General features: G+C 51.3%; 1 protein-coding gene across 1 annotated transcript in view; it reads left to right on the top strand.

Moving 5' to 3' along the window:
* Positions 1-453: 453 nt before the first annotated feature.
* PIK3CD (phosphatidylinositol-4,5-bisphosphate 3-kinase catalytic subunit delta) overlaps positions 454-9,175 on the top strand; it is a 44,258-nt gene continuing 35,536 nt past the window's right edge. Inside the window, 1 exon segment of the mRNA XM_077763843.1 lies at positions 454-472. The gene's annotated coding sequence lies outside the window, so the exon portion shown is untranslated.

Raw genomic sequence — 9,175 nt, 5'->3', positions numbered from 1 at the left:
CAGGACTGACCCATATGGAATGCATAGAGCATGTGGCACTAAATAACACCATTTTATTTACTTATTTATTTCAAAGTTTATTTATTTTGAGAGTGAGAGGGAGAAAGTGCATGCACGCACATGCATGCACACTCATGCTTGCACACACAAGTGGGGGAGGGGTGGAGAGAGAGGGAGAATCCCAAGCAGGCTCTGCACCATCAGCACAGAGCCCAACGCAGGGCTCGATCCCATGAACTGTGAGATGATGACCTGCAGTCATGACCTGATGTCAAGAGTTGGACCCAACTGACTGAGCCACCCAGGCACCCCAATACCACCATTTTTTAAAAATATTAAAAAAAAANGCCGGCAGTCAGCACAGAGCCCGACGCGGGGCTCGAACCCACGAACCGCGAGATCATGACCTAAGCGAAAGTCGGATGCTTAACCGACTAAGCCACCCAGGCGCCCCAATACCACCATTTTATAGGTAAGGGTTGGGATGCTTTGTCCTTTGAGATCAGCCTGCTCCTCTGAGATGTGTCAAAGCCCAAAGGGTTTTTTTTTTTCCAGCTTCTTCTAACCCGTTAGGGTCTAAAGGAGCTTTGGGGGGACAAGACCTGAGGGTTAAGTGGGTGAGATCTTTCCGGACTATTTCTTCCTTCCGGCGGGGAGCGGGGGTTGCAGGAGTGGTCCCTGGACTAGCCCACCTGACCTGGATTGGCGGACGAGAGCAGCCTGCTAGTAAGGTCGGTCTGCCATCCAGTGACCGTGGCTATGGCAGGGGACTGTTGGCTCTGTCATCTGTGAGCGGCAGCAGCGGGATGGGGGCTACCGAGTGGGCGAGCTGCCCTGGGTGCCGCCATCCCGGGAGCTCAGATGCTGCAGGTTTGTGGGAAAGTGGTTGGGCGATGGTCGGGCGGCTGGCAATGACCTTGACCCTCAGGGACCAAGCTTCTCCAGCTAGAGGGGATGGGATGTGCCGCCCTGGCCTGCTGCAGCCCACTCCAGCCATGACCTCTCTTTGAAGCTTTGCTAGAGCTGTGTTTTATTTTTAACACGAATGTTAATTTTACATTCTATTCCATGAGAAGCCCGTGTTTGTTTTGACGTGAGGAATATTTCCCCTAAACATGGAGTCAGATGGACGTTCTGGGAAGACGTTTGTGTTTCTCCTGTGGCTTCTGCTGCTCCCAGGACAGTGTCTCCCACGTAGTTTAAAAGCGTGGATTAGGGCAAAATGGCGCGAAGGATGATTGGCCGCAATCGCGGACAAGAAATGCACAGTTTAATAGGAGTCCTTTTCTCCTATGTGATTCGTTGGTTGAGTAGCTGAAACTCTGGCTTATGTAGAGAGTATTAAAATGCTACCCTTCAGGGACGCCTGGGGGGCCTCAGTCGGTTAAGCGTCCGACTTCTGCTCAGGTCATAATTCACGGTTCATGGGTTCGAGCCCCGCGTTGGGCTCTGTGCTGACAGCTCAGAGTCTGGAGCCTGCTTCAAATTCTGTGTCCCCCTCTCTCTCTGCCTGCTCGCGGTCTGTCTCTGTGTCAAAAATAAACATTAAAAAATTTTTAAAAATAAAATGCTACCCTTCAGGGACGCCTGCTTGGCTCAGTTGGTTAAGCATCCAACTTTAGCTCAGGTCACAATCTCACAGTTTGTGAGTTCGTGCCCCGTGTCTGGGTCTCTGCTGTCAGCGCAGAGTCCGCTTTGGAACTTCTGTCCCCTTCTCTCTCTGCCCCTCTCCCACTCACACTCACTTTCTGTCTCAAAATAAGTAAGTAACAAAAAAAAAAAAATGCTACCCTTGAAATCCAGACATTTTCATTTAAGACATATATACGTACATGGGTTCATGGATGTACTAATGCAAGGCCAAGGGTTTCATTCTGAGCAGGCCCGTCCTTCCTGCAGAGGACCCACCGTAGGGGACGGTCCCTGTAAACGTTTATCAGTTATCAAACTTTTTTCTGCCTTGGCCATTCTAATGAGGTGGGAGGTTTGTTTTAGTGGCTCCTCATTGGGTTTCTAAAAGGTTCTGCTTCATTGTCAAGGAAAGAGCTCTATCTTTACACACCCATATTTCACCTGCTTCTTTTCTTTTCTTTTCTTTTCTTTTCTTTTTTTTTNAAGTCGGACGCTCAACCGACTAAGCCACCCAGGCGCCCCTCTTTTCTTTTTTTTTAATGTTTTATTTATTTCTAGGAGAGATAGAGAGACAGCGTGAGCAGGGGAGGGTCAGAGAGAGAATCCCAAGCAGGCTTCTGTCTGCATGGAACCCCATTCGTGCGGGGCTCGATCCCACAAATCGCGAGATCGTGATCTGAGCCGAGATCTGGAGTCGGACACTTAACCAACTGAGCTGCCCAGGCACCCCTACGAATTTATTCTTATAAGTACTATTGTGATCTCTGCTATATAGATGGGGAAACTGAGTCACGGAAAGGCTTAGTGGCTTACTTAGGTATTGCCCAGCTAGGAAGTGGCAGGACCTGTTCCCAACCCCAATACTGTGTTGTCTCCAAATGTGGCTGCGTTTGGGAGGGAGCACTTGGCTGGGCCCGGGGGGTCTGGACCCCAGTGGCCTCGCAGAGGGGTTTCCCAGCCCATTCTCACCCTTCCCCTCCACCCCCAGGACTCAGCTGGGCCCGAGCAGCCTTCCCTATTCCTGCTGGTCCTTCGTGTCTGGCGGAGTTGGCATCCTGGGCTCTGGGCCTCTACAGGCAGAGAGGCCACGAGAATGCAGCTTCTGTGCCCAGCCCCGCCCCCGCCTGCCCAGTGGTGTCCCTTCTGCCCCTCGGTCCCGAGGAAGCAGGGCCTGGCGTCCGAAATCTCCATCGCTTCCTCGCCCAACTCTTGAACGTTTTGCGGGAAGCCCGGAAGCCCACGTGAGAGTCCCTCAAGCAGGCGCGTGACACANCACAGATCCCGACTCAGGACTCAAACCCACGAGCCAGGAGATCATGACCTGAGCTGAAGTTGGACACTTAACTGTCTGAGCCACCCAGACACCCCAAAGATATATTTTTAATGTTTATTTTTGAGAGAGAGAGAGAGAGAGAGAGCACGAGCAGGGGAGGGATGGAGAGAGAGGGGCAGAGGAACCAAAGCAGGCTCTGCTCTGACAGCAGCCAGCCCAATGTGGGGCTCGAACTCACAAACTGCGAGATCGTGATCCGAGCAGAAGTTGGAGGCTTAACTGACTGAGCCACCCAGGCACCCAGGTTTTAGACGATATTAATTGGAATTACATGGTGATCAAAAAATGAAATCTTGCCATTTACAACAATGTGGATGGAACTAGAGTGTCTTATGCACTAAGTGAATTAAGTCAGAGAAAGATAAATATCCTATGATTTCATTCATATGTGGAACTGAAGAAACAACACAGATGACCATAGGGGAAGGGAAGGAAAAATAAGATAAAAACAGAGAGGGAGGCAAACCATAAGAGACTCTTAAACACAGAGAACAAACTGAGGGTTTGCCGGAGGGAGGTGGTGGGGGATGGGCTAAAAGGAGGGCCTTGGGACGAGCACTGGGTGTTGTAAGTAAGTGATGAATCACTGAATTCCACCCCTGAAACCGTTATACTATGTTAACTAACTCGGCTTTAAATTAAAAGAGGAAAAAAATAGAAAGAAAAATAAATAAACGGTATTAATTAATTATTTGGGGGTCTTGAAATTAGGCAAGTCTAGATCTTCTGGGTATTGTAGGCTGGGACCTTGCATGTGGGTGTTTTTTCTTTAAATATGTGCTAGGTTTTAGAAATGTGTGTATGCATGTATGCTATATATATATATATATATTAACTTTTTAAATGTTTATTCATTTTTGAGAGAGAGAGACAGAGCAGGAGCAGGGGAGGGTCAGAGAGAGAGGGAGACACAGAAGCAAAGCAGGCTCCAGGCTCTGAGCTGTCAGCACAGAGCCCCACGCAGGGCTCGAATTCACAAACCGTGAGATCATGACCTGAAGTCAGAAGCTTAACTGACTGAGTCACCCAGGTGACCCTATATACTTTTTAATTGTATAGAATCGATACAGCTAGTTATGAAATGTTTGTAAGGTCCAGATCTGCCAAAGGAAGGAAAAAAAAATCCATCATCTACCTATTCTAGAAGCTCCCATCACCTGGGGGCTCCTCATCTTTCTCAGATTTTAAATCCTTTTGAAAATCTGCTGAAAGATCATGGACCACTCCCCCAGAAACAGGCTCGTACAGGATAAGGTCACAGGGCTCCTGGGTGCCCCCAAGTTCATCCTAGATTCATTAGGGTGCACCAAAGGACTGTTTGGGTCCAAGTGCTGGCTTCTCTGCATTATGGGATGCTGACCTCAAAACCCATGTCAAAGGCCAGAGAAGGTCAGAAGATGCCAGCTACCCCTGAGGTCTTTGTGAGACGTGCTTGTCCGACAGCTTGTTCTAAGTCTGCTTTGAGGCTGCTTCTGTTTTCAGTCTTGAACACCTCTTAGGCACCGCGTTCAAGTTTACTGTGATCTTTAAATCCTTTCTTTTGTCTTAATTTCATGGCTCCTTCTGCAGGGGCTTTCAGCAAGGATCGACCTCCCTGGACCATTTGGTGATTCTGTCCTGTAGGGTCGGCTCTTTTATGGGGCCAGCTGAACTCTGGGACAGTTGCAGCCTGTGGTTCTGGGGCCCCCCTTCTGGGTGAAGGGGCTTGGCTTGGGCAGGTGGAAGGGTCTCCGTGGCCTGCGTGCACATCACGGGCAGGTAGTATCATCTCCAGAGGATGGGAGTGCGGGGTCGCGTCCAGGCTCGGCATGTGGGGCTGCGGGCAGCTGGNGGGGGGGGGGAGGGGGAGAGCGGGCAGGGCTGGCCCTGAGCGTCCCACACCACGATGCCTTGGCATGGATCAGCCACCTTTAGACCTTAGCACCCTGGTCTCTGCCCCCCGCATGGGGAGAGGCTCCAATGCAAGTTTCCCCAGCCTTGCTGGTGGCCAGCCTCCCTGGGCACCACTCCCTATCGGGACCGTGACCTTGCCTGAGCTCCTTCCTCTCTCCATAAAACAATCTCTATATTTCACTTCATGTGCACATTTCCGTGGTCTTCATACATCCCCAGAGTTACACGACTGTCACTATAATTGATTCTAGAACATCGCCATCACTCCAGAAAGAAACCTCTTCACTCCCATTCCTCCTCACTCTCCCGGCCCTCGGCGACCACGGGTCTATTTACTGTGTCTATGGACTTGCCTGTTCTGGACATTTCATGTAAATGAAATCATACAGGATGTGGTCTTTCGTGGCCTGTTTCTTTCACTCAGCCTGTTGCCTCTTCTTCAGAAACATGTCTGACTCATACAGTTACAGTAGAGGGGTTGTTTGTACTGATCGTTTACTCGGCCGCGAGCGTTGAGGGAGCCTGTGTTGTACTAAGCCTGGAGCAGGTGCTGGGCCACCAGGCAAGGAGCATAGTCACCACGGATGGTTTAGGAGTCATCTGTTGCCGTGTGACAAATCACCCCAAAACCTAGTGGCTTAAACAACAAACGCGAATTATCATCTCGCAGTTTCCATGGGGTCCAGAATCTGGAACCAGCTGGGGTTGAAGGTGTCCGAAGCTGGTCTGTCAGCAGGCCTCAGTGACTCGCCTGCTGATAGCCAGATATCTCCACCCTCAGCCCCACCCCCAGCCCCACCCCCACGCGGGCTTCTTCACCAGCAGCTTGAGTGTCCTCACAATATGGCGGCCAGCTTCTCTGAGGGTGAGCTATCTAAGAGAGAGCAGAGGGAAAGCCCTGACTTCCAGGACCAGCGGCAGAGGTCACGCTCNCCGCCGGCTTATCTCATAGACATGAGACAAAGAGCACAAGACCGAAGCCCCACAGTTTCTGTGAACCTAACTTTGAAGGTGACCTGTCATCACTCTGCTATATTCTTGTGGTCACATAGACCAATGCTGCTGTAATATGGGGGTGGGGGGCTGCAAAGAGGTCTGACTACCAGGAGGGGTAAGTAAGTGGATATGGTTTTATACAGAGAATGGCCCTTGGTGGTAGCTGGCGCCCAGCCAATTGTTCATGAAGGACCCACAGGGCTGCCTCTGAATGAGCCTTCGGTCGACTGCGGGTTGTCTGGGCTCCAAGCTCCGTTTAGGCCTCTTCCGTCTTGCCTTGTATTTGTAACCGGGGAGTTGAGCATGTGATTCTATTCATTGCATTTGGTGCCGCCCGATTTACCCACTTCCCATAAAATCATTTTTTACAGATGAGTTCTCCACGTGTCTGTGAATTCTACTTGCATTTCTATGAAATCGACCAACCAGGTTTTGGGTTTCCTATCGCGGTGTGGTCTGTCGCTTCCCGGCAGGGCCCTGGGTCACACCGTGGAGCGGAAGCCACTAGAGACCGCGTCTTTTCCCAGAGGCCGTCTAGGGGGGCAGAATCAGGGCTTGTTAAACGGGGCACATATCACCTGGGTGGCTTAGTCGGTTAAGCGTCCGACTTTCGCTTAGGTCATGATCTCGCGGTTCGTGGGTTCGAGCCCCGCGTCGGGCTCTGTGCTGACGGCCAGCTCAGAGCCTGGAGCCTGTTTCAGAGTCTGTGACTCCCTCTCTCTCTGACCCTCCCCTGCTCACGCTATCTCTCTCTCCTAGAAATAAAACAAAAACAAAAACATTAAACGGGGCATGTATCACGCATTAAAAAAACCGAGCCTCCTTACCCTAAGGAGTCGGGTGATTTGTTGTGAGGACTTTCTGGTGGTGGTAACGGCGGGTCTGATCCATAGTTCTGTCACTTATTGTGTAGCTTTGAGGAGGCCTTGGCCCTTAGTGTGTTCACGGGGAGAATGATAACTGTCTCGTGGGGTCGTTCTGAGTATTTAAGGAGATAATCCAAGTTCCTCGTTTCTGCTGCCTCCCAAGAAACCACACCAAACTCAGGGGTACAGAGCCACAACTTTTGTTATGCTCGCCTATTCCGTGGGTCAGAAACTCAGGCAGAGCTCAGAAGGACGGCTGGGCCCCCTCCGGCGTGCCCAGGGTCAGCCGGAGAGACGCTCCAACTTGAACAGCTCGGGAGCTGGAAGCCTCTGGCAGTTTCTTCACTCCTGTCTAGTGGCTTGGTTGGGGATGACCCAAAGTTTGGGCTCAGATGGGACTGTCCACCTGAGTGCCCACACCTGGAACTTTCTGCCGTGGCCTTCGTGGGGGGATGGAGAGGTGGGGCAGCCACGCTGCCTTCCTGACGCTCAGAGCTCCGAGAGCAAGTGCTGGTTCACAGCCAAGGCGGACGCCATGTGGCCTTTTACGACCTGACCTCTCAAGTCACTTAGCATCACTCAGTCTATACTCTTTTGGTTAAAGAAGTCACAAGCCCACCCAGATTTCAGAGCAGGGGACAGAGAGGCTGCCTCTCAATGGGAGGAGTGTTCAAGAATTTGCTTCCTTCAATCTTCCACAGTAAACTGGCCATATTGTTGTTAGCTTTTTTACAGTGTTTGTTTTTTAAATGTTTGTTTTTAAGTGTTTATTTATTTTTGAGAGAGAGAGAGAGAGAGGGACAGAGTAAGAGCAGGGGAGGGGCCGAGAGAGAGGGAGACACAGAATCTGAAGCAGGCTCCAGGCTCTGAGCTGTCAGCACAGGGCCCGACCTGGGGCTTGAACCCATGAATGGTGAGATCATGACCTGAGCCAAAGTCAGATGCTTAACTGGGTGCCCCTCCGATTTTTTTTTTAACATTTTATTTTATTTTTGAGAGACAGAGAGAGACATCATGAGCAGGGGAGGGGCAGAGAGAAAGGGACACACAGAATCAGTAGCAGGCTCAGGCTCTGAGCTGTTAGCACAGAGCCCGATGCGGGGTTCGAATTCACGAACCGTGAGATCATGACCTGAGCCGAAGTTGGATGCTCAACCGACTGAGCCACCCAGGCGCCCTGATTTTTTTTTTAAGTTTATTTATTTATGTTTTGAGAGACAGAGACAGTGCAAGCTGGGCAGGAGCAGAGAGAAAGAGAGAATCCCAAGCAGGCTCCGTACTGTCAGCAGAGTCTGATCAGGGGCTTGAACCCACAAAGCCCTGAGATCATGATCTGAGCTGAAACCAAGAGTCAGACATTAACAAACTGAGCCACTCTAGTGCCTCTTCTCTTCTCTCCTTTTTTTTTTTAAATTTTATTTTAGGTGGAGTGAGAGAGAGCGAGCAGTAGGGAGGGACAGAGGAAGAGAGAGACCCCATGCCCAGCTCAGAGCCGGAGACGGGGCTTGATCCCATGACCCTGGGATCACGACCTGAGCTGAAATCAAGAGTTGGATGCTCAACCGACTGGGCCTCCCGGGCACCCTCACGTTGTTAGTTTTGTATCTCTGGTGCTGATGTTTAGCACCTTGGGACTGACCGCGGTGGATCTAACCCAGTGGCTGGGACAAGCCCCCCCCCGTCTGAACTGAGCCATCTTTAAGGTGCATCTGTGATTAGGTTTATTTTGATGCTGCCAAATTCGTTTTTCTACCTTCTTCAAATGGGAGCCCGACTTTAAAAAAATTTCCTAGCCCTTCCTTTGATTTTCATGCCCTCAGTGGCTTCTCAGACACATTTAGAAACTTCACGTGGAGCGGCTAGAAGGTCAGTTGCGTGAGTCCCCAGGGCGTATCTTTCATGCGCCTTGATGTGTGACTCACACAACGAACTGCCCTTCATCCCCTTACCCGAATTTCTCCCAATACGGATTCACAGTTGATCTTTTCCACAAACAAGGAATAGCTTTTCTTCTCTAAAAGATACAAAGAGGTCTAAGACCCGGTGTGCTCCCACGAGGATCACGTTCCGGAACTGGAAACCTCAGACTCCGGGAAACGGTGGCGGTGGCGGATTGTGGCATCTCACCGGATCGCCGGCCGCGAGGTCCCCGGCCAGCAGCCCCCCTCCACATGCTTGCTGCCCCACTGACCGCTGCCTCCCCTGCCTGGCGAGGTGGGCACTGGGTGCCGGCACCCACTTTTACAGATGAGGAGACCGCCCTGGAGGGGTCCGGAAACTCCTCCAAACCCACATCTAACGCCTCGGACTCCGGTTCCTGTGTTTTGCCAAACAGGAGAGTCTCTGACAACCAGGAGTGCTTTTGGTATACGCTTGAGTGAGGACTGCAAACAGGAGCACAGTTTTTTCCCCTCTGCTCTCCTCCCCCCCCCCCCCCCCCCCCCCCCCCCCCGCG

Source organism: Crocuta crocuta, unplaced genomic scaffold (assembly GCF_008692635.1).
Source record: "Crocuta crocuta isolate KB4526 unplaced genomic scaffold, BGI_CrCroc_1.0 scaffold13, whole genome shotgun sequence".
Taxonomy (NCBI): domain Eukaryota; kingdom Metazoa; phylum Chordata; class Mammalia; order Carnivora; family Hyaenidae; genus Crocuta; species Crocuta crocuta.
This window is presented reverse-complemented; position numbering and strand designations above follow the sequence as displayed.